Raw genomic sequence first — 22,632 nt, 5'->3', positions numbered from 1 at the left:
CTGTGCTTGACAAACCTGTACATCTCCTATGATAAAGTATCTTGCTCAGTTGATGTAGGGCGAGTGGGGGACACTTTTTACTTGGATTTCTCCAAGGCTTTCCATATGGTTTCCCACAGCTGCCTCCTAATGAAACTGCCTGTCTGGGCAGCAGCTCTGTGGAAAGGGATCCTGGGGTTCCTAATGGATGAACAGTGCACTGCTATGGCAGAGAAAGCCAACAGGAAGCTTGATTGCTTTAACAAGGACATTGCCAGAAAAGATAAGTCATTATCTTGCTTTGCTGCTCAGTGCCTGCCAGGCCACATCTGGAATACCATGTTCAGTTTTAGCCTGGGCTCTGCAAAAGAGATGTGGACAGGCTGGAGAGGGTCCAGAGAAAGACCACAAAGATGATCAAAGAAATTAGAAGCCTGCTATGCAAGGAAACAGTGACAGAACTGTGTCTGTTCCACCGAAGACTTTGGGAACATCTTACCACCATGTTCCAGTTCCAAAAGGGTGACTAGAAATAAGAAGACTCCTTTTAAGAAAGGAGTCACTTGGAAAAGTAAGAGATAATGGGTACAAGTTACTCCTGGGGAGATTCTAACTGGAAACCAGAGGAAAAATTTTTACAAGAACAATTAGCCATTATAATCTCCCCACCAGTGGCAATGTTGGACAATTGTATGATTCAGTTAGCCAGGGTGTTTGGACATATTGTCTAGACCATGCTTTTGACAAGAAAGTTTGGTCCAAACTTTCTTGTCAAAACTTTGAGGCAAAATAGCATTTTCATATGTATAGGTATGGTAACAAAAATTAGTGTATCCACTTGAATAAATAAAGAGCTAACTTAGTATTTGTTCATTCCTTGAACTAAAGTCCTGTTGATATTTGGAAATGTCATAACATTTTAATGTTTTAAAACCTCTATTTTGTCTGGTCTTGACTTCTGCTTTGGGATTATCAGACCAGAATACTGTGATAGAATCTGAATTTAAAAATTCTGTGTTCCTATACCCTGAAATAAACCTGGTTTTGTCCAAAAAGGTACAAATAGAATTGAGCAACAAAAAGTTTGGGTTATTATTTCCAACCTACATCAATTCCCTACTGTATATCAATATGGATGCCACAGCTTTCAAAATTTTATTGTTAAAACAGAGCCATCAGACAAGTCAAGGCACTTGCCTGGGAGAAAATTTTGCTCATGCCCATCAGTCTCAGCCAAGTAAGCGTGTATTTGAAGTTGACTTTTTTAATTCTATACAATCTATTTGAAGTGCTAAGGATACACTTTCTTTTTGAGTAGAAATATTGTTCATATTGTATATGAAGATGTTTCTAATATTAGCTACCATTGAAAAACATTTAAATTTGAAAAATTTGTATTTTAGATTAAAATCTATTCATTGGAAAAAATCTATTTCTTCATCTCAAGACAAATTTTCATACACAAGGCACATCAGTTTTAGTTAGAGTTTTTCATCCTTTTAAATGAAAACCAAAAAAAATCTTGATTATTATTTCTTTGAGAAAGAAGTGAAACCATATATTAAAAAAATCCACAAACAATCAAACAAAACCCAATAAACTTACCTCTCTTTCCCCCATGTGATTAGGAAGAACAGGATCTGATCAAGTCATTCAGTATGAGCTCAACCAATGATTTTACAAATATTTTTTACAGTATAGATGAGAGTTATGGTGGGCCAAAAGTGCCAGTCTACTGCTTTATACATGTGTCAGTCATAGTTCTATCAAGTTAAATGCCAAACTGTTTTTCCTGGAAGAGATGCAAATCTAGTTCCTACTTCACATTAAGTTTGAAAACTAGATAAGCTTTGACTAGAGGATGCTTTTAGTATACCTGCCTGAGCTCACCTCTAGGTGAGGTGTGGCTCCGTGTTGTGGAAAAATCTGTCCTCCAACCCGTGCTTTCAAAGAAAGACTCAGTAGTCTTCTGTTGTCCGGTCTCAAGGTAGTTTATTGCAAGTTATCTAAAAGATTTTCTTCTCAGGCTGCTGCAGTCTGCTCAGCAGCTCAGGCAGAGGCACACACACACCCTGACATCCTCTCTGACTCCCGTCTTCTTCTTCTCTCTCCCCAGGGCTGGTGCTATCTTTTATATGGTACATTACGTGTTAAATGATTATAGTTTTTCCCCAATGCCTATTACCTGTATTAAATGATGCCTTTCTACTCTAAACCAATCTGTGAGTACCAACATCACCAAGAACATGGAGGTAAGGAAGAAGAAAGAGGGAGGACAGGGCAGGCCCAAATCCCTCAATCTTAAAACTTCTGACCCCCATGTATAAGACCTAACCCCCCCCTGTACAGCACTCAAAAATTCTTCCCTTTACTTTGTGACTACCTCTACTCTAATATCTAAACTTTTGTGACTTCTTGTTCTTCCTGTAAGGTTGGTAAATCATTCCATGGTTCAAATCCAAAAGTACAGCTGTTTTCAGCTGCCTGCCAGGGTCTCAAATGCTTCTGACCTGGACCTGGAACCTCCAAAAATGTCTGAGGGACATTTTGTGTTCCAACATATACCCAGTTTTTGGTGGTGTTTGTTGGTTTGTTTATTTGTTTTGGAAGCAAGAAGAAACCTGTACAAATTCATACCTATTTTATTTTAGAGCTATGCTCTAAAGTCAAGTCCTATTTGGTCTAGAGTGAGAATTTTTCCCTTATTTTGATTTTTTTTTTACAAAAGTGTAATCAATTAGATTTATCATCTTAATAGTAGCCCAAAGGGTTGGACACCTGAATCTTTACAGCTGGGATTTACCAATCTGGCTTCTGTAGTTTTAAGATTTATTTTCATGGAAAATACATGGCTTTTGGAAAGGAACTCTCAATTTGTTGCATAATACTGAGCAAAGACTACACATAGGAAAGATAATGAAACCAAATTCTTTGGCTTTGTGCCATTATTTCTGAGCTATGAGCAAGTGCAATCATTTACTGCCAAGTTTAAAGGAGGAGAAAGAACAAATGTACTTAATGTACTTAATGTACTTATAGTACTTATCAGCCTCAAGCAGAAATAAGCTGGAGGGTTTTACATTATATTAATTTCAGGATGAAAATCCACAATAATAATTTGAAATTTGAATTTGAAAACATAATTTAGCAGACAGAAATTGCATCTGAAATATTTATTTTAGACAAATGAAATATAATGGCTAGTAAAATACAAAGTGAATTTGTGCATTGTTTCTGTCGCCAACACCAAGAAAGGGATTTTTCAATACAAGGATTTTTTGGGTTTTTTTGTCTTAAATAGACATTGATCTGAATTTGATTTTTAACCTTAATTCTTTACAGATGACATTGCTTTCTTCAGGTTTCCCAAAGAAACTGTGCCCCTACAGATGGAAAGAAAAGGATGAAAAATATGAATAATATTTTTGGGAAAAGGAGAATTGATCCTTGCCTGCTCATTTTGAAGATTCTGAAAGAGGTTCACTTTTTTAGTCTCACGTGTGCTTCTCACAGAAGATGCCCTTGAAGCCCAATACAGCAGAAATTAACCATTTAGGGGGTCATGTGAATAATTAGTCTAGGACAGCAGCAAGCTGAGTTAAAGATTTTGGAGGATTTCACAGCAATGAAAAGGCTCTGGGTTAACACTGCTCAGCAATAACAAAAAATATCTCTATAATCATCGCTGCATTCAGCACAAATCCAAAACAAAGACCCATATTACCCATATTATAGCCACAGTGAGGAAAATTAACACTGCCCCAACCAAAACTACTACAGTGCTTTACAAGACCATCCATTACTTCATTGGCATTGATTCAATGATTTAAATGGATAATGCAGGTGTTTTGTAAAGCAGTCTACGAGGTCTTCAGACTCCTGTTGCTTAACCTCCCTTTGGTGTTTCTCAGTTGAATAAAAAACCGAAAAACAAACAAAAACTGACCAAATTAAATCCAACCAACAAACGAACAAGAAATCTGAATATCTTTCTTGCCTTAAATTTATACTGCAATCAGTGTTGTTCTGGCTTCTACTATGTGAGACCAATACAATATTGTCCTACGCTTGCACTCAATTATTAGTCACAATGTTGTGAGATCTGCTATATTAAATGTTAAGTAGAATACTTTCATTAGCAGAGTTTTTGACGAAGCCAGCTACTGAAACAGTACCTAATAGAATATTTTAAGCAGTGTAAGTGGAGATCATGCTTTTCAAAAAGGGGTGAAAATCAGGTGCTGTGGGGCAACCAGAGCCACCTCCTATCCTGCTTCAGTTGCGGCCACAGAAACATCACTTCTTAATGTTCTTAGCAGGAACATCAATAAAGTAAATAAGATATCTCTGAAAATGGATCATGAGTGACAGCTTAATGGTATGCAGGAAGATCTACGACCTTTGCTGCTGTTGAAAACATGCAGAAAACATAAAACATGCAGGTGCATGCAGTTGTTTATAGTGGTTGTTATGCAAAACTTCATTACAATCAGCAGAAGCGCTGCTAGCAGAGTGAAAGCTAAATTACAAAGAGGGCTTCTTTTTTGGGGCAGATTGACATTTCCTTCATCCTAGTAGAACTGATATTTCAATATTTTTTTTGGGGGGGAATTGTGTTTTTGGGGGGAATCTTTTGGTAATTTTACTGGAATTTAATAATCAAGTTATTTTATGAACCAAGAAATGTTAGATTTAAGAAGAAATATATTTAAAAAGAAATATATAGAAAAGGAGTAAAATTTTATGTTTATAAATTATAACAAAAATGCAGAAAACAATTTAAATATGAGTCTTTGAGACAATGGATTAATTAGAATAGCATTTATTTAATCTTTGGAGTGGTAGAGAGTGGAGGGGAAGTGAGGGGAGAGAGAAAGAAAGAGAAAGAAGAGAAAAAGGGATGGGAACGACATGCTTAAGGTAAAATCTATTATTAAAGGCTATGTGTCAGAAAATATAGAAAATCTATATATAATTACAGGTATTAGGAGTAAAATTATTAGCTCTGTGGTCACCTTTTTTCTTATTTTTAATGAATGCACATAGACACAAACCAAACTTAAAAGAAAAATTATATGAATGAGGAAAATAGGAAAATATCACTGATCTAAAGCAATTGCTGCTGAGAGCCCTTGGTCTGAAAGGTAGTTTATCACATGGTGTCTGGCTCATTTCTCCAGTCTGTATTATGATATGGCTGAACTTTCTGGGTCTGAGCAAAACCCTGTTGGGCCTTTTATTCCTTTTTGTTGTTTTTGTTTTTGTTTTTTTGTTTTTGTTTTCAGTAAAGTATCACAAGCTGGTGAAAAGGAGACAGAAGAAAAATGGCCCTTTTCTCTTATATGACATTTACTCTATAAAAGAAGACAACAGTAGAACTCAACATTTCTTAGGCTTATTCTTATGATTAGTTGAGTAGTTTCAAGTTGTTCCCACTCATCAGCCAAGATCAAAACATAGCAGTAAGCCTATTGGTGCACAAAGAGGGTCCCAAGTAAGCCAAAATATCCGCTTTTTAATTGTCCTGAAATTTTCCCATCTTCAATTTTTCCTCTCATGAGAATTCTCAAATTAATATGAAAGAGAAGGTCTTTTTATTTTATCCAATGTAGACTTACTTTTCATACCTTAACTTTCAGAGTTTCTACTTTTTAAGAGCAATCTAGATAGAGAAGCTAGAGATAGAATTAATAGAAATTATAATTTTGAATTAATACTTATTGCTTCTAGCTCTGCCTCTCTTCTGAGATATTGAGATGCATTCCCAATTCTGCTGCCTGTGTTGTCTTTTTCTTGCAGCTTTCTCATTACCCCTTTTTCATTATATTTACTTGGGATATTTTTAAAAATTCCCTTTTTTTGTGCATAGTCCTCTGTGCAGACTGAGTCTTCATAATGACAACACAATGAAATAATGAAATATATCCTTTATCTCTCTCTGTGAAAGAAAGGCACTAACAAACTTTCATGTTCTGTCCTTCTACACATAAACCAAAATGTAATTCGTTGCTTAGCTAGCTTTCAGTGATTTCTAACCTTAGACTTCATACTAAATTTTTTAGACCTCTTCCTAAATTTGCTCAGTGCTTAAACAATAGGTTACAGGAATTACCAAGGTAAACTACTGCCGTGTTAGTATTCCAGCTATGCATGCTATTTGAGAAAGCTTGTAGTTACAGTAAGCTCTAATGCTGAATCAGTAATATTCAGAAGAACAAAAACACCATTTTAAATACTGTGCTACTTTCAGCTGTCATCTAATTTTGTACAGAACAGAATAAATTTCTCCTACTGATCCCATGCTCCTGGTAAGTTCTTGAACTCTTCTGCAGCTCGTCATGGTGTATATTGATCAGGACTGCTATCTGAGTGTTATGTTTAGAGTTTAGATTTGATATTGGAATTCAGTTGCAGCCTTATGCAAGCCTGTTAGTGAGGGACTGATGCAAAAGTCACATAACCCTTTCTTTACAATAAAAATAGGGAGCGTGAAAAATAGACAATGAACCCACTTTAGACAGCTGGTCTTGCAGAGAAATGCAAGACAATTGAGATGTGGGAATTGATAGATTCACATTTATTTTAATTATGTTTGAGAAACATATATCTCATCAAAATATTTTAATGGAGATCAGAGAGTGTAACAGTCTGGTTTAAGAAACTGTTTCTTTCTGTGCCTTGGGTAAGCAGTCTCTCAATCCTAAACAATAGCTTCTAGAGACAGAATGTAAAAGTTATAATCTGAAGAAACTCAGAAGACATTGACAAAAGTCATTAATGTACTGTGAGGATACTGTAGCATGAAAAGTTAAAGAATTCCTGTTCTGTGTGATTGCCAGCTCTCTATGCTACATGCAGTCTGCCTAAAAGCAGGAGGCAGCAGCTGCTGGCAGACCTGTAGTGTGGGAATGGTAGCAGAGGGAGAGCAGCACACGAAATTCATGCTGTTGTAGCAGAACTTCACAACCATAATATTCAAGTGTCAGTGCAGGAGAAAGCAAGCAACCAGCTGGCCTCAGAATTGCCTCACCAAAGGAGAAGACTGTTAATAACAGATTATGTCTTAGGAATTATATATGTTCTGTTACCTTGTCTGTTTACCTTTAAATATTTTCTTTCCCTCCTTCATGAAATATTGCTTGCTTAAATAAGTGACATCTTTTTGCAGTAGAAGAAAAATGATCTTCACAATGTATAGTTCAATCATCTGGTGTCTTTGGGTGGAGTCCTGAACCAGTGCTTTATCAACTTGTCTTTCGGTGTAGTGTTGAACCAGTGCTTTATCAGCTATCCAAATTACATGAATATTGTCCTGCTTGCTGCCAATCAAGCACTGGCAGAAAGGTTACAATTGCTTTCTATGCAAAAAAAGGATGACGCCAAATTTTTTTTCCATTCTATTCAATTGTAAAGGTTTTTTTATTATTAATATATTAGCAAAAAAAAGGCTTCTGGTAAAAATAGCAAACTGGCAGATATGTAAGAACAGACCACGATGTAAATTTAAAAAGAATTTAAAATCTAAATATTATGCTAATTAAATGAGAAAGAGAATACTGTCAGCAACTGCTTACTCCCTATTGTAAAAAATGACAGTAGTGATTGGAATTGAAAGGAGGAAGATGCTGTAAATGAGAAGACACACAAGTGGTAAAATGATTAATGTTGCATCTAAAAAGTACAGGTGTCTGGCATTTCTTGAAATGCCCAAGAAATAAATGGGATATATATTCTGCTTGACAGGAAGAGGAAAAGTTTGTGCTTGATTCTCCATCTCAACAAATGAAGTGTTGAATGAACTGTTCTGTTGATTTATTACAGTGGTATCAGCTAACACTTATTGAAAAATTTCTGTTAGTATTTTCTGTAAAAGCCACTGTTTCACATATTTCCTCTCCTCTTTTAAATTTAGAATACACTGCATTCAATCTGGTAAAGCAGATGGACATGAGAGATCTCTGATATAGCTAATTCTGCTCTGTCTCCCTCTCTCTCTCTCTCTTTCACATTGTGGTTTAACCCCAGCTGGCAACCAAGCACCACCCAACCTCTCATTCACCTTCCCCACGCTGTGCAGGATCGTGGAAAGAATCAGAAGGATAAAAGTAAGAAAACCTGTGGGTTGAGATAAAGACAGTTTAACAGGTAAAGCAAAAGGCACACACACACAAGCAAAATTAAACATGGAATTAATTTAGTACTTCCCATGGGCAGGTAGGTGCTCAGCCAGCTCCAGGAGAGCAGGGTCCCATCATGCGTAATTGCGACTTGGGGAACCAAATGCTGTCATTCTGAATATCCCTCCTTCCTACTTCTTCCCTCAGCTTTATATGATGAGCATGATGTCATATGGTACAGAATATCCCTTTGGTCACCTGGGGTCAGCTGTCCTGACTGTGTCCTCTCCCAACTTCTTGTGCACTCCCAGCCTCGTCGCTGACAGGGTGATATGAAAAACAGAAAAGGCCTTAACTCTATGTACTAAGCACTGCTCAGCAGTAACCAACTAATCTCTAAATTACTGATGTTCTTTTCAGAATAAGCATAAAATATAAACCCATGAAGAAAATTAAGCCTACATTAGCCAAAATCAGCACATATGTAAAGCAAAATATTAATCCAAAGCCTGCATATTTTTCTTATAATTTGTTTTTAGAATTATTTTATTTAGAGAATCTTGATCTCATTCCTCTGCTCTAGATCAATAGGTGCATCAATATATATTTAGATTTTAGTATAGACCATAGTCCTCTTCCAATGATTTATTCATCTGAACTGTTTTGCTTCTGTAGTTGTTTCAGCATGAATGGTCTGAAACTCAGCCGCTGGGAATTCTGCTATGGGAAGGTAATCTCCACCACACCTTCTAAAAATTCATATGCTTGAGAAAAATCACTTCTTGGTTTTACTAGTCCATTTTTGAAAAACACACAAGCAAACTACTATCAGAAAATCCTTGGCTATTGTACAGTAGCTTGAAATTTCACTAAGAAATAAGGCAATTCACTGATGTAGATATATGTTTTACCTCCATTCATATTGTTGTAGACTCACAAAATGTGTGCATTTCCATTTTTCTATTCAAAAACATAGACAACCAATTATTAAGAATATTTTTATGTGAAAATTAGTGGAAATCTTGGAATAATTCATGAACCTGGCCTGATGCATCTGCTAATGTAATTGTCATTTGCCTGTGTAGTAGACAAACATTTCAGAGTATTAGTATTTCAAACAAAAGTTATTTGTATTAAATTTGTTTTGCGTTTTGTAGTGAGTTTGGTTTTTAGTTTGTTAGTTTGTTTGTTTTTCTAATAAGGCATCTGTTCTCTTTTTGGATAAATCTTTAATATGGAGGGTAATACAGAGAGCCAGGCGCTCATTTATGAGTTTTTTCAAGATTTTCTCTCTATTCATGTTCTGTTAATTTCTCAGGAAGGAAGGAAGGAAGGAAGGAAGGAAGGAAGGAAGGAAGGAAGGAAGGAAGGAAGGAAGGAAGGAAGGAAGGAAGGAAGGAAGGAAGGATCCTATAGATTAGGATATTGCTCAGAATTGCTCAGAAAGGTATATTGCTTATTTTGTTCAGAACCTACCAGAATCTTCTGGAAAAAAGTTGTTTAACAGTTTGATGAAAAAAAAATAGAAAGTTTGTTTTTATCAAGAAAATTAATTGAGTAATTGATTGTAGGCACATTAGACAAAATAGATATGTTCTGGCAAAACAGTATTAAAATCAAATTATTTTTTTCCAAATATAAATATCTCCACTCAGACATTTTAAATTAATTATTTTACTAATATTTAATACAATTTTTGAATTATTATAAATGTATAATGGTTTCTATTTTTGCCAATATAACAAATGTACTCTCTAGATACAATCTTTTCTCTAGCATGCATTGAGATAAGAGTATAATTGACAATGCTTATTAATTTTAATGTAATTCCATTTCCTTGTTATTTAGAAAGGATGTCTGTCGCTGCTCAATTTTTGAAGCAGCACGTCACATATACCCTGTTTACAAAAGTCCTGTAAAATACCTCTTAGTGTTATTTATTCATAAGGATAATGAAATATTTGTCCCGTTATATTATATAATCTGTAAGTAGGAAGCTCTTCACAACATGGCTGTTGTTAGTTTGATTAAGTCCTATAATTAAAAACCTTTAAATATAATGATTGACAAAGGAAATCTGTTGTGAGAAAATGACAAGATGCCAGCAGGGCTTTCAATCAATATAATTGCAAAAGTTTAGTGCACACTCCTTTCTAGAATTGTCATTTTCTGACTTTGATATTTGATATTGATCCCCTTTCATTATTTTATTCCCCAACAGCAACCACATATTTTGATACTGTCACGTCCCACTTTTTTCTTGACAGTTGTCCTTGTTGCTTCATGTTAGTGGCAAAGTAAAACTGAATCACTGCCTCTATACTCCAACCTTCTTCCAATCTACTGAGCAGGTGTTTCGCTGTAGCTTTTTCTAACATTTTCAGCTTAAACCCCAAGTATTTTGGAAAACAACTTTAACATTTTAGCTAAACTGTCTCTTTATTCCTTTTTTTTTTTCTTTTTTCTTCTCTGATTTTAGGATGCAAAACTAGCACAAACCAGTATATTTCTGTTTATTCTTCATTAAGTTTGATTGAACTCATAGTTATAGCTCTTATTTTTGAAAGTTTTTCTTTCACATGCAGGGGGAGGCAAAGTTTACCTATTGCCACAAAAAACAAGTGGAGTTTTTGGTGATGCTCTGATGACACCAACTCTGTAGCAATCTGACTAAAAAAAAATATTAATTAATGTATTAGATACTAAACCAAATCCAAGATCAGTCACTGGCTTTTTGGGAGGATTGAGCAAAGTCATGTAGTCATAGATTTATCTTAGCCAGCTTTATGTGCTCATTATCCTTGTGCTTGTGATCACAGTCTCCTGTCATAGTCCACATGGAGAGACCAGTTCTTCAAAGAGAGATAAAATTGTCTTAGGAAGTTTCTGAAGGTTTGTCAAACTGCAGAATTTCTGAACATATTCTCATACCTTATTTTGACCTGAAAGACATGCTATGAGACTGTATACAGCACAAAGCACTCTTTATCTAAGACATAATGCACACTCTATGCTTGTGCATCATTCTCATATTAAATCCAAAACATAGCACTGTACCAGTTACTAAGAAGAGATTCAACTCCATTCCAGTGGAAAAAAGAACAATCTAGGAGTTATGTAATATAAATTATATAAGTATTTAGGTGTTGTCAAGGTACTAATAAGACAACTATTCAAGAGTGTTGTGGCAACTTTTCATAGTAATATTTCTGAAAAGCTGCAGGGAAGTGATGAGCTAGTATCTTCTCTGTAGAAAATATTCAGATGTCAGATAGTTTTTAAATCATTATTTCAAGATAGTTACTGTAAAATGACCTATACAAATATGACCAAATCTTAGTACTACTACTCACACATCACAATAACACAATAGGAATCATAATCCCTCCATCATATTCACTTCAGTGTTTTGTAGAATTTACTCCATTAACTACAAATACAAATCTGAAGCATGACCTTATGGGACTGAGGTGCAGACTTAAATAATTTTTTATCATCCTTTCACTGTAAATAGTAGATTGAGGAAACCATTTAGGCCTGGCAGTCAGGGACAATAATTTACTTAATCACCCTCTCAATTATCAACAAAGCTTGTCTTCTGGATCATTAAAAAAAAAAAATCAAATCAACAGATAGGAACCTGAGTATTACACAACAAAAACAAGATCTGTTACCTAAAGCATTTTAATTAACCTTTATTTCTAGGTTTCTAAGAGATGGCACATTAGTTTATGTGCTGGAATGAAAGGTTTTGGCATGAGCTAAGCATGGATTTGAGTGAGATATGGTGTCATTGCTATTTTTATTAAACTAGACAGTAATACTAAATAATTATTTACTATTTACATTCATTGGTGTAAATGGGAAGGCTTTAGCCTGCAGGTGTGGCAGAGGGAACACGAAGATCAGAGACCAAGAAAGGTGCTCCATGACACAGGACATACTGCAGCCAGTGGAGAGCATGAGCTAGAGAAGATTTTTTCCTGAAAGGATCTGTAGCATGTGTGAGAATCCACTATGGAGCAGATATTTTTTTCCTGAAGGACTGCAGCTCATGGAGAACCCACTCTGCAGAGATGGGAAAAGCGAGAGGAAAAAGAAAAGACAGAGAGGAGCTGTTATAGACTGACTAAAATGCCCATTTCTTATTCCCTGCAGTGATCAAGATGAGGCTAGAAGAATCAGGAGTGAAGAAATGAAGCTGAGAATAGAAAAGAGTGAAGGAAAGTATTTCGTCTTTTTCTGTTTCCCATGACTCAAATTAGTAATTGTATTTTTCTTTTAATCACTTATTATTATATTAATATTTCTCTAGTAGGATCTATTTTGCCTGCAGTAATTGGTAATCAAATTAGTAATCTCCCCATCTTTCAATCTATGACCTTTTCCTTCTTGTTTTTCTTATTTTTTCCTGCTATCATGCTAGGGGAAGGTGCGAGCAAGCAGCTGGGTGGGCATTTGGTATATAATGGAGATGGTCTGGATAATTTTCTCTCAGAAGATTTTGTCTGCATTTAGAAACTTTAAAGACAAATAGTAAGTTTCATCTTACTATTTGTGCATACAAAATGCAAATAATGTGACTTTAAGTTGTAAGAATAATAATACCTCATTAATATTGTTGCCTGTGCGCTTAAATACTGAAGCTTAAAAACGAAAGTAGCTTACAACTTAGGCAAATATATTGAGTTTAACAAGTTAGCAGTATCATAATTTTTAGAGCAGCATGTTCATGCCACTGTATGTGAGATGGTGTTACCATTTCCATTATAAATAATTTAAGTAATTTTAACTCAGTAAGAGAAAAATCAGTAGTCTTACTGCATTTTAAAGAAATTATTATGCTTATTGCATCTTCCAGGCTGAAGGGAACATATGATAAAATTTGACATTTTCCACTAGAGGCTTTAGTAAAGAATCTAGATATTCCGCTTTAACCAGGCAATTTAAAAAGGTTTCTAAAAACTACTTTAAATGTAAAGTTTATTTAAATGTGATGAAGTTATATGCCAGGATAGGATGATTTTGGGATGTATTTCTAGAACATACACTGCAATAACCACTATTTGTCAAACAATGAGTGATAAGAGTAATCTTACTCAGCGGACAAGATAGAAGTCACAGGAAGGAGAGGATATTTCTTGTTACCAGATGATCCAGGAATCATGGGTGTGCACTAGGAAGGAGAAAATGTAATGCCAAGACTTTAAAAGAAATGCACAACATTTAAGTGTTGGTTTATTTGTGTACTAGTAACGAGTCTTACTGATTTCTTCTGAACTACACACTTGGCTGAAGTAGACATTTAAAGAATTCCTGGTTTGTTGCTGAGAGTTAGATGTTTTCAGCATTCTCATCCATCATTCCTAAAGTCTGGAACTAAAAGGGAAAAAATCAAGAGAAATTGAAGAATGAGTGGTCATCTGGAAAGCAGGGTTCATGCCTTGGTCTACTTTTAAACAAAATGAACAAGTTATTAGAAATACTTTAAACCATGTAGAGACCTTCTTAAATGCTGAAGGTTCCATTGGAGCCATCTAAAGTTCAGTGATATGAGTTCTGCATTTGATTCTAAAGCCAATATTTTTTTTAATTCTCACTTTCTTTCATCAAGGTTCTGCAGCAGGATTAATGGAGTTAAAGTTAATATGAAAACTTGGTGATGACTGTTGAGAAACAAAGCCAGAGTGCTTTGAGATGGATGAGTTATTGTTGGTCAAATGCTACCTGTGTCATTAAAACCATGACACTGACTACATCACAGTTTCTGGGTTTTAACTTGACTTTTTTTTTTTTTTTTTTTTTTTTTGTCCCCGCAGTGTCAATGATTATAAAAAAATTGTATATACAGTGTTTTAAAAGAGCAGCAAACACTTCAAGTAAGTTTTGCATATACTTGAAATACTAGGACAAAAAGTAAAGACCCATAGTGGGCATATCTGGCCTTTGCAAAACCTGAGCAATTACTACACTATTCTACATTTCTTATGAGAGGTTTTTGTTCAGGACATATCAGATGTTGTGTTTTTGTATGGTTGGTTTGGAGCTTTTCCCTCTCTCCCAAAGAGAGGGGGAAAAATAATGTTTTTTGAAACAAAATCTGCAAAATCCCATTTTCCAAAACATTCTTTGTTTTGTCTTAAAGCACAGTCAGTTGTGTCCACTTGGTATGCCCGTATCACTTGAAATACTGTTGTATCTAAACAATCAAATTATTCCAATGTATTGAAATCAGCATGATCAGGTGAGAGGTTTTAATTTGTAGACTTGATGAAGAGGTCATTAGATATCCTCAGAAAAGTTTCGCAGACTTTGTGAGGTTTGTAGTGCCAAGTTCTTGCACATATGGCAGGTGTAATTATATCTGAAATTATATCCTTCACAGTCTTTGAAAATCTCTAAACAAATTTCTTGTTTGTGAAATAATCATCCAGGTTTAGGGTTTTAATTCAACACTGCTTTTGTATATTTAGCAACCCTCCTTTAATTTCTATAATTTAACTCTCTACGGTACATAGAACTGTGATTAAGTATCTGTTTCTCTTATAAGAAAGATTTCTTTGCTATAATGTCAATTTGCCTAGTGTGCAGACTGCTTTTAAACACATAATATAGATTTTAATAGTATCCCGTTTAACCTGGTTGATGTTTCCGAAGAAACTATTCTGAACAAACTCACAAGACATGGTATTCTCAATTTCAGAAAACAGTACATTCCCATCTAGTCCTGGCTTTAGGAGCACGGCAACTAATTTGTAACAGTGCTGAATGCTTCTAGCCTTACTCTGTTACTGTTGAGTCTTACATCTCTGGAGAAGGTTAGAAAAGCAATCAAATTTTTAAAAAACCCAAACAAAAAGAAAGAAAACAAGGAGATTCCGATTTGGTCAGTAGATGGCAGTAAGAGCTAGCAAGAAGCCTGTAGGCTCAGCTCAGGCCTTTAGCATATTAATCATACATACAGCGAATTCCACAAAGTACAAGCTGACAAAGATCTTGCTTTGCTACAATCAATCTTTATTCACCACTAGATTACAGTGGTTAGATATACTTGATTGCCTCAGATTCAGGATAAAGCTTATAAAAAACTATATATGTAGTCGGCTTAAATTTTTGCTATTGTATTTTAGATTTTGTTTTTATTTTAAACTGAGCTTGGATGAAATTGGTTTATTCTTATCTCTACTATGTGATGAGACAGTCCATCTGTCACCTTGAATGAGAAGTAATTTTAATGTTTGGCTCAGTAAATGTTTAAAGTGTCATTCTATTATTTACAAAGGGAAGTGTGCAGCTAAAAGACTGTAGTTAAAAGAGAACTGTCTTAGCTCACTTGTCTTTATTCCAAGACTGTTACTGCTGCGTGTCTGTGCTATAAGCTGAAATAGCACCACAGTTGTGAAATAAATGCTGTATTGTGCTGCTGAATCCATTTTGTATGGATCTATTCTCCAGTCTCATTTTCTATCTCAAAAAGTCAGAATGTATCAAGGATGTTCACTTTGGAAACTTAACAAGGCCAACATTCTCCTAACATACACTCGACAACAGGAACTGCATATGTATATTTCAAATAAAAAGAAAAAAAACAGAATAATGATGCATATATTTTTTGCATTTTATTCTATAAAGAAAAATGTTATTTAAAAATGTATATTTAGGCTTGTGCAATCTTGCAGATTTGAACTGCTTACTTTATATGAAATTGAACTCCATGTTATATTTCTTTATTTGGCTCTATTTGTGCAATCTATGTGCTTCTGTAGCATTTCCATGATGTTTTGTTGTTTAACAGCCCATTCTTCATGAAAGAAATATTTCTTAGTTCTCTGCTTCTCATTCAGTAATGCAAATATACAATACAATAAAGAAATATAATCCCAAAACTTGCTGCATGTGGTGGTGCATTGCATTTTCACATAATAACACTGAAATAACATTCTGTAGGGTTAAAAAAATAGCATATCAAATGTTAGAATATAAATTATTTGTTGTATTCAGTTATAACTACAGAAGTTGATGTGGAGTACAAGAGAGAAAAAAATCACATTAGAGAGAAGGTGTATTGAAACACACACACACAGATACACACACACACATATATATATATATATAAATGTAATTAGAGACGGTGACAGGATAAGAATTCTTCTAGTACTTTTACAATATTAGGAATCTCTACAGGGCTTCTGAGTACCTGCCTTTTCTGTTCAATGCTTCCTTTAAAAACTCAGTTGCCACAGTTCACATGCAGATGTACAAGTAAATAAGCATCTTCCCCCAACCCCTCTCTGGGCTACAATGCTGTTTTATATTCTGCTGAAATCAGCTGAAGTGTGTCATACTGGCATAGAAAGAAAACAACAGGTGGTGATTTCAGATTTCCCAGGTGAGGACTGCAATCAGTTGATCAAACTGCAATTGCTTTTTACTCTGCTGTAAGCACAAATATATTTGGATTGTCAGGGTGTTGTTTCACTGGGGTCTGGTTACTTCTGAGATCATCAGCTTAAAAAACATCTATAAAGGCAGATAATCTTGTCCTTTTGCCAAGGACATTCATGTAAGTCGCAGTGTTCTGTGCATGCCTTGGCTGTAGAAAAATAATTTGCTTTAACTCTTTGAGAAATAAATTTATTTTACTGATGACTTCTCCATTCTAAGTCTATGCATAATTTTTTTCAATTTCTCATTAAACAGAACATTCCTAAAAAAAAAAAAAAAAAAACCAAAAAGCAAAAAAGCTTTGTTGATCAATTGCCAAAGAAAATACACAATAGGCTTTAACTAAAACCTGTGATTTAATAATTACAAGTATAAGCAGTATTGAGCAACCTGTAATCTAATACTTTCGTTTAATTTGATTTTTTGTTTGGGTTTTTTTTGTTTGTTTTTTGTTATATTTGGGGTTTTTTGTTTGTTTTGGTTTTTTTTATTTTTGTGTGTTTTCCTTTTCCAAGTAATTGGTAGGCTGTGAAAATCTCATTCATTTTCTTGATTAATACAGTAAATATTACCTTTGTTTCTCCACCAGCATAATGCTTGACATAGACAACATTTCAAAAAGAAGACAAAAATGATAAATATGTATAGTATTTTTTGACAAAACTGTTGATGCCAGGCTGAAAAGGAGGCATGAAATGCCATCATAATATCAAAACTTTCAGGAAGTCTTTTTTTTTTTTTTTAATTTAGAGTGTTTTCTGTTTGCCTGCTTGTTTGTTTTTTTTTTTTTAAATTTGTTTTACTCCATCTGGGGCCTGAGTCTCTTTAAAAAAAAATGTCCAAACCTTTCTCACTAATGCTTCTCCCGAATTTATAATCACAGCTTGAAATTAGTTGGAATTGTGAAGGTCAACAGATCAGAGTGCACTTCATTAAGTTTATATGAGTAAAAATAATCACATGGATTGAAATTTATTCCACTATATTAATTCAGAATGTAATCAGATAAATATGGGCTTAACAGCTTCTTTGTTTAACCCCAAATTCAGAAGGCTGTTCTGCTAGTAACTTATTAGTATGGAGATATTTAGAGTTATCTTCTTCTCCGTTGCAGATTTTGTATGTCAATATTATAAGACAGTACGTCTTGCTTGGGAAAGAGGTGTGTTTATAATGTTTATTTTGTTTTCTATAGTATCTGAACTTCAAGGCTAGTGACAATATGATGCAACAAGTTAATGGTGTCTGAAAAAAACAAAGTAAATAATGACCTACAGTTCAAGCAATATCGATACTTTTGAAAATTAAAAAGGTAAAAGACAGGTAACTCCAATCTGAAAACCCACCTTGAGTATTTGGCAATGAAAGAAAATAGAGAAGAGACAACTGCAAGTACAAAAAGACTGTAGAGAAGTAATTTTCATGTAGCATTCCAAATTAAGGAATTAGTCTCAGTGCTCCTCTTTATTTCAATATAGTAAAGCAATCAATGCACTATCAAGAAAACTGATTTTTTAAAATGAAGTTTCAGATATCAACTATATGAAATTATATAATTATTTTATCAAAGACAAAATATTTGAAGTTTCATTAGTCCTTCAGAGAAAATTATAAAACCTTTGAATTAAACATAAAGGCACTTGCTGCAATGACCTCCTGCAATAACTTCATGCGATCCATTTGACAGTCCTTTACATACACAGTTTGTTGTGCTGAATGCCCTTCTTAAGACAGGTAACTTAGCAGTAGAAAATACCTTTCTCCACCGTTGGCCAGTGTATTCATCCATCATCTTTGAAATACACTGTCTTTGCTTTAGACAGAAAAATTCATTGTAATAGTGTATTGAAACCATTGTGACTTGTTAGGTTGTTACAAGGCTTGAGGAAACTAAGTACGGTATGTTGTGATTTATTATATTTGCTTGTGGATACTAAAGTATCCAGGCTGCCTGTTTCCAAAAACAATTCAATTTTAAGTGGTATTCTCTGATGAAAGACAGTATGGGCTAGGTGTAAGACCAAAATGGATAATAAAGCAGGTAGCAAAATGAATTCAGAAGGTCAACAGAATAACTGGCTCACAATTCCTAGTGATGCCTCATAGGGATCAATAACAGGATCAGTAGTATTCAGCAACTTTTATAAGAGCTAGCCTGCTCCCTCAATAAGCTTGTTGAAGATACCAAGCTGTGGGGAAGCTGCTGACACTCTGTAGCTTAGGATTGATACCCAGAGTGACCTGAACAACCTGAAAAAGTGAGCCAATAGAAAGGTTCTGAAGATCACCAAATGTAAATGCAAAGCCCGGCACCAGGGAAGAAAGGAGCCCCTGTGACAGTGCAAGATGGGGATTGGTGGGTTGGAAAGCCACATTTCTGAAAGAAAGGCCCATGCTCAAAAATAAATTTAAAAAGTCAGGAGTATGCCCTTCTAGTGAAGAAGATCAACTATACCATGGGAAGAACTAGCAAGAATGAGTCTACTAGGTAAAAGCATGTTCCCTTCAAGCATTTGTGAGATTGCATTGGACTGATGGTTCTGCCTTTGGGCTACTCATTGCAGGAAAGATATTAGCATACTGGAGGGAGTATGAAAGGAGATCACCAATATCAGGAGCTGGAGCACATGAAGCAGAAGATGAAGAAATTTGGTTTGTTCAGCCTTACAAAGGGAAAGCTGCCAGGGGGATCTTCAAATCCCTAAGGAAAGAGCGTGAAGATGGAGTTAAACTTTTCTCAGAATTTCACAGCAGAAGAATGGGAAGCAAAAGATTCAGGTTGGAACGTGGAAAATTCTCAGTAAAACAAAAAATCAGAGGGGTAACTTTAACAGCGATCACAAACCATGGTACATTTCCTGCAAATACTGTGAAATATCCATCCTTTAGACACATTCAGAATTTGACTAAAAAAGGCTCCAAACAATGTTTTTAAACTACATGAGTTTATAATTCTTTCTATAAGGGGTTTAAATGAGAAATCTTTTGGAGGTACATTCTGAGTTTTGGAGAGGGAAACGGCATTTGCTTGTTCTGCATGTGAAAACTTCGGCCGGAGGAAAAAAACAGATATTTCTTCTCCTCTGAACCAGAGAGATCCAAGTGAAGATGGTGAGGAGTTTTCAGAGGTGGGCTTTTAGAAATGCCAGGACAATGAAGCTTTATCAAAAGTAAGTGCTAACTGTTTCAGTGAGCAAAAAACTGTCTCTGGCATATTGAAACAACATATTTCTGTACTGTAAGTGACTCAGTGGGGCATAGGATATTTTGATTTAACTTTATGATTAATTTAATGAGTTGCTTATGAAGGTCACACTTCTACATATTACTGAACTGCATTCTTAAAAGTTTTGGTGGGTTGCTCTTGGCATCTATAATTACTACAATTATTATGAGAGCACGTCTCTCTTATATAAAGCTATACCATGTGTACACAAATATCTTACTGTTTGATGTGCCAGGTTCAATAACAATTAGTCTGCACATAATTACATATGCATTTACTGTTGCTATCTGGGAAGTTGAACTATCCCATAAGGATGAGGAAGACTTTGGAAAAAAATGAAGTTAGAATTACAGTACATTGGAAAGGTATGTACTCAAATTTCTTGTTTTCTACCATTTTATTGCCATCAGTCTTGGACTTTTCTTTTTTTAATTGCCTAAATCTGAGACCCCTTAAGTATGCAAAATATTCACCCAGAGCTCACAAGTATGAAAGAAGACTTAGAGGAGACTCATCTTTCTGAGCAACTACTTGAAATCGGAAAGATTTCCCCATAGTGCCTAAAGCTACTCCAGATAAATACACTCAGGCAGCTGATTCTCATCCTTCCTCTTCTCTACTTCAAATCTTATTTTAGATGTAAGCTCCTTAGAGGTCTTGGTTGGTTCTTTCAAATATTGCTATTAGTCAAGCCACTGTGAATGTCTGAGCCAGGAGATAAAACTGCACAGCTTTCCAGTGAGATGAAGCCTGCTTTTGTCCATATTACTTTGAAAATATCTAAGGCAAGATAATAATGTCTTTCTAGAAAACACCCTGTAGCCTGTTGTTGCTGTCAGAGCAAATGCTTTTAACAAAATGGTGGGAGATGAGACCTCAGACTTAGTGTTTAACCAAACAATACAATAAAGGTATTTTAGAGTGTGAATATAAACTACATGGAAAAATTGAAGCAGCAGCTTCTATTGAAGGGGAAAGCTTTTCCCTTTGATGCAAGATATGTTGATATCATAAGATAATAAAATGTGTACTGATACAATAGAAAAATAAAAACATTCCAAATTAGCCGTATACAAGTCTGGGGTTTTCACCCTTTTAGTCAACTAGATCTTAATTTGTCTCTCAAGCTCTTAAGGCTCTCAGGGGCAGAATAGCATTTAACATGCACAACAGAAGAAAAAGTACTGTGGAAAACACAAATACAAAAAGTGCAAGCTGCCTCTTCTGTTAAGCACTTAGGTATTTTACACATTCCTTATATATTGTTTTTTTAATAGCATTTGTATAAAACACATAGAAAACCAGGGAGAAGAAACCTAGCATTCCCTATTACAGAGGTGTATCACTTTTCTTTCCCTTCCTTCTCTCCCTTTTTCTGTATTCTTATTCCTTTAAGTCCCTTGTAGTAGGATGTAGTCTTTGTGAGCAATATTCTAGTTTTTTTCTTTTTGAAAAATATTTTCAACCTGAAATTCATACTTTCTGGGCAATCAATGTTAGCTAGATATAAGCTTTGTATAAGAATTATGTAACTGTCTATGAGAAAATATGTTCATGACTGCTGTGCATCATACGGAACTCAAAGTTAGTATGTGCTAGTGTACTTTTTACTACAAGGCTATTACAGCTGCTTTCTCATGAAAAAGGGCCAGGAGCACAAAATCCTGAATGAATGCTGTGGTGTGTTGACCTCAGCTGTCTGCAGGCACATACCTGGCTGCTCTCTCACTTCCCATTCTCATCAGAAAAAAAGGAAGAAAATATGATGAAAGATATTTACTGAAGCTTACTGAAAGACAGGGAGATCATTTATCACTTGGGAAAAAAGAAACTGGCTTGATAAAAATTTATTTAGTTTATTGTAAATTAAAATAGGCTGTGTAGTCAGAAACAAGGACAAAAATTAAAACAACACCTTTCCTCCCCACACACTTTATTCAGGATCAGTTAGAACTTTGTTCTTCACTATTATGCCTTTCCCTTCCTCCAAGCTAAGAGGAGCAAAAGGAATGGGAACTGGGATTTGCAGTCAGTACGTAAAGGTTCATATCTGCCAGTCATTATTCTTCCTACTTTTCCCCAGTTCCAGTGTGGGTTCTGCAGGGGAAGAAGGCCAGTCTGACTAAACAAAGAACTTTGGCTTGAACTCAGGAGAAAAACGAGAGTGTATCACCTTTGGACAAAGAGCAGGCAACCTGGGAAGACTCTAAGGCTGTCATGAGTTTGTATAAACTCAGAAGGTCCAAAGCCCAGCAAGAATTTGCTCTGGTCTTTGCCATAAAATACAATGAAAAACGTTTTTACAAATACAATAGCAACAAAAGCACAGCTAGGGAGTATCTTCATCATTTACTGTCTGTTTGGGGAAAAACAGTGATAAAGGATGAGGAAAAGGCTGAGAAACAATGCCTTCTTTGCCTCAATCTTTAAGAGCAAGACTAGTTATCCTCAGGATACCCAGCCTCATGAACTGGAAGAAAGGAACAGGGAGCAGAATAAAGCTCCTATAATCCAAGAGCACCATTTAGACAAACAAAAGTCCATGGGATCAGATGGGATCCAACCAGGAGTACTGGGGAGCTGTGAAAGTGATCACCAAGCCACCTTCCATAATTTAGCAGCACTCCTGATTAGCTGGAGAGGTCCCAGTTGACTGGAAATTAACAAATATTAGACCTGTCTACAAAAGTTAGAAGATGGATTGATCTGACCTATTGGCCTCAGTTCCAGGGAAGATCATGGACCAGATCATCTTGAGTGCCATGCCATGGCACATACACAGTAATCAGGGGATTAGGCTCAGACGGCATGAGTTTATGAAAGGCTCATCCTGCTTGACCAAACTGATCTTCTATGAGAGGTTTA

This window comes from Taeniopygia guttata, chromosome 1 (genome assembly GCF_048771995.1).
Source record: "Taeniopygia guttata chromosome 1, bTaeGut7.mat, whole genome shotgun sequence".
In the NCBI taxonomy this organism is placed as follows: domain Eukaryota; kingdom Metazoa; phylum Chordata; class Aves; order Passeriformes; family Estrildidae; genus Taeniopygia; species Taeniopygia guttata.
This window is presented reverse-complemented; position numbering follows the sequence as displayed.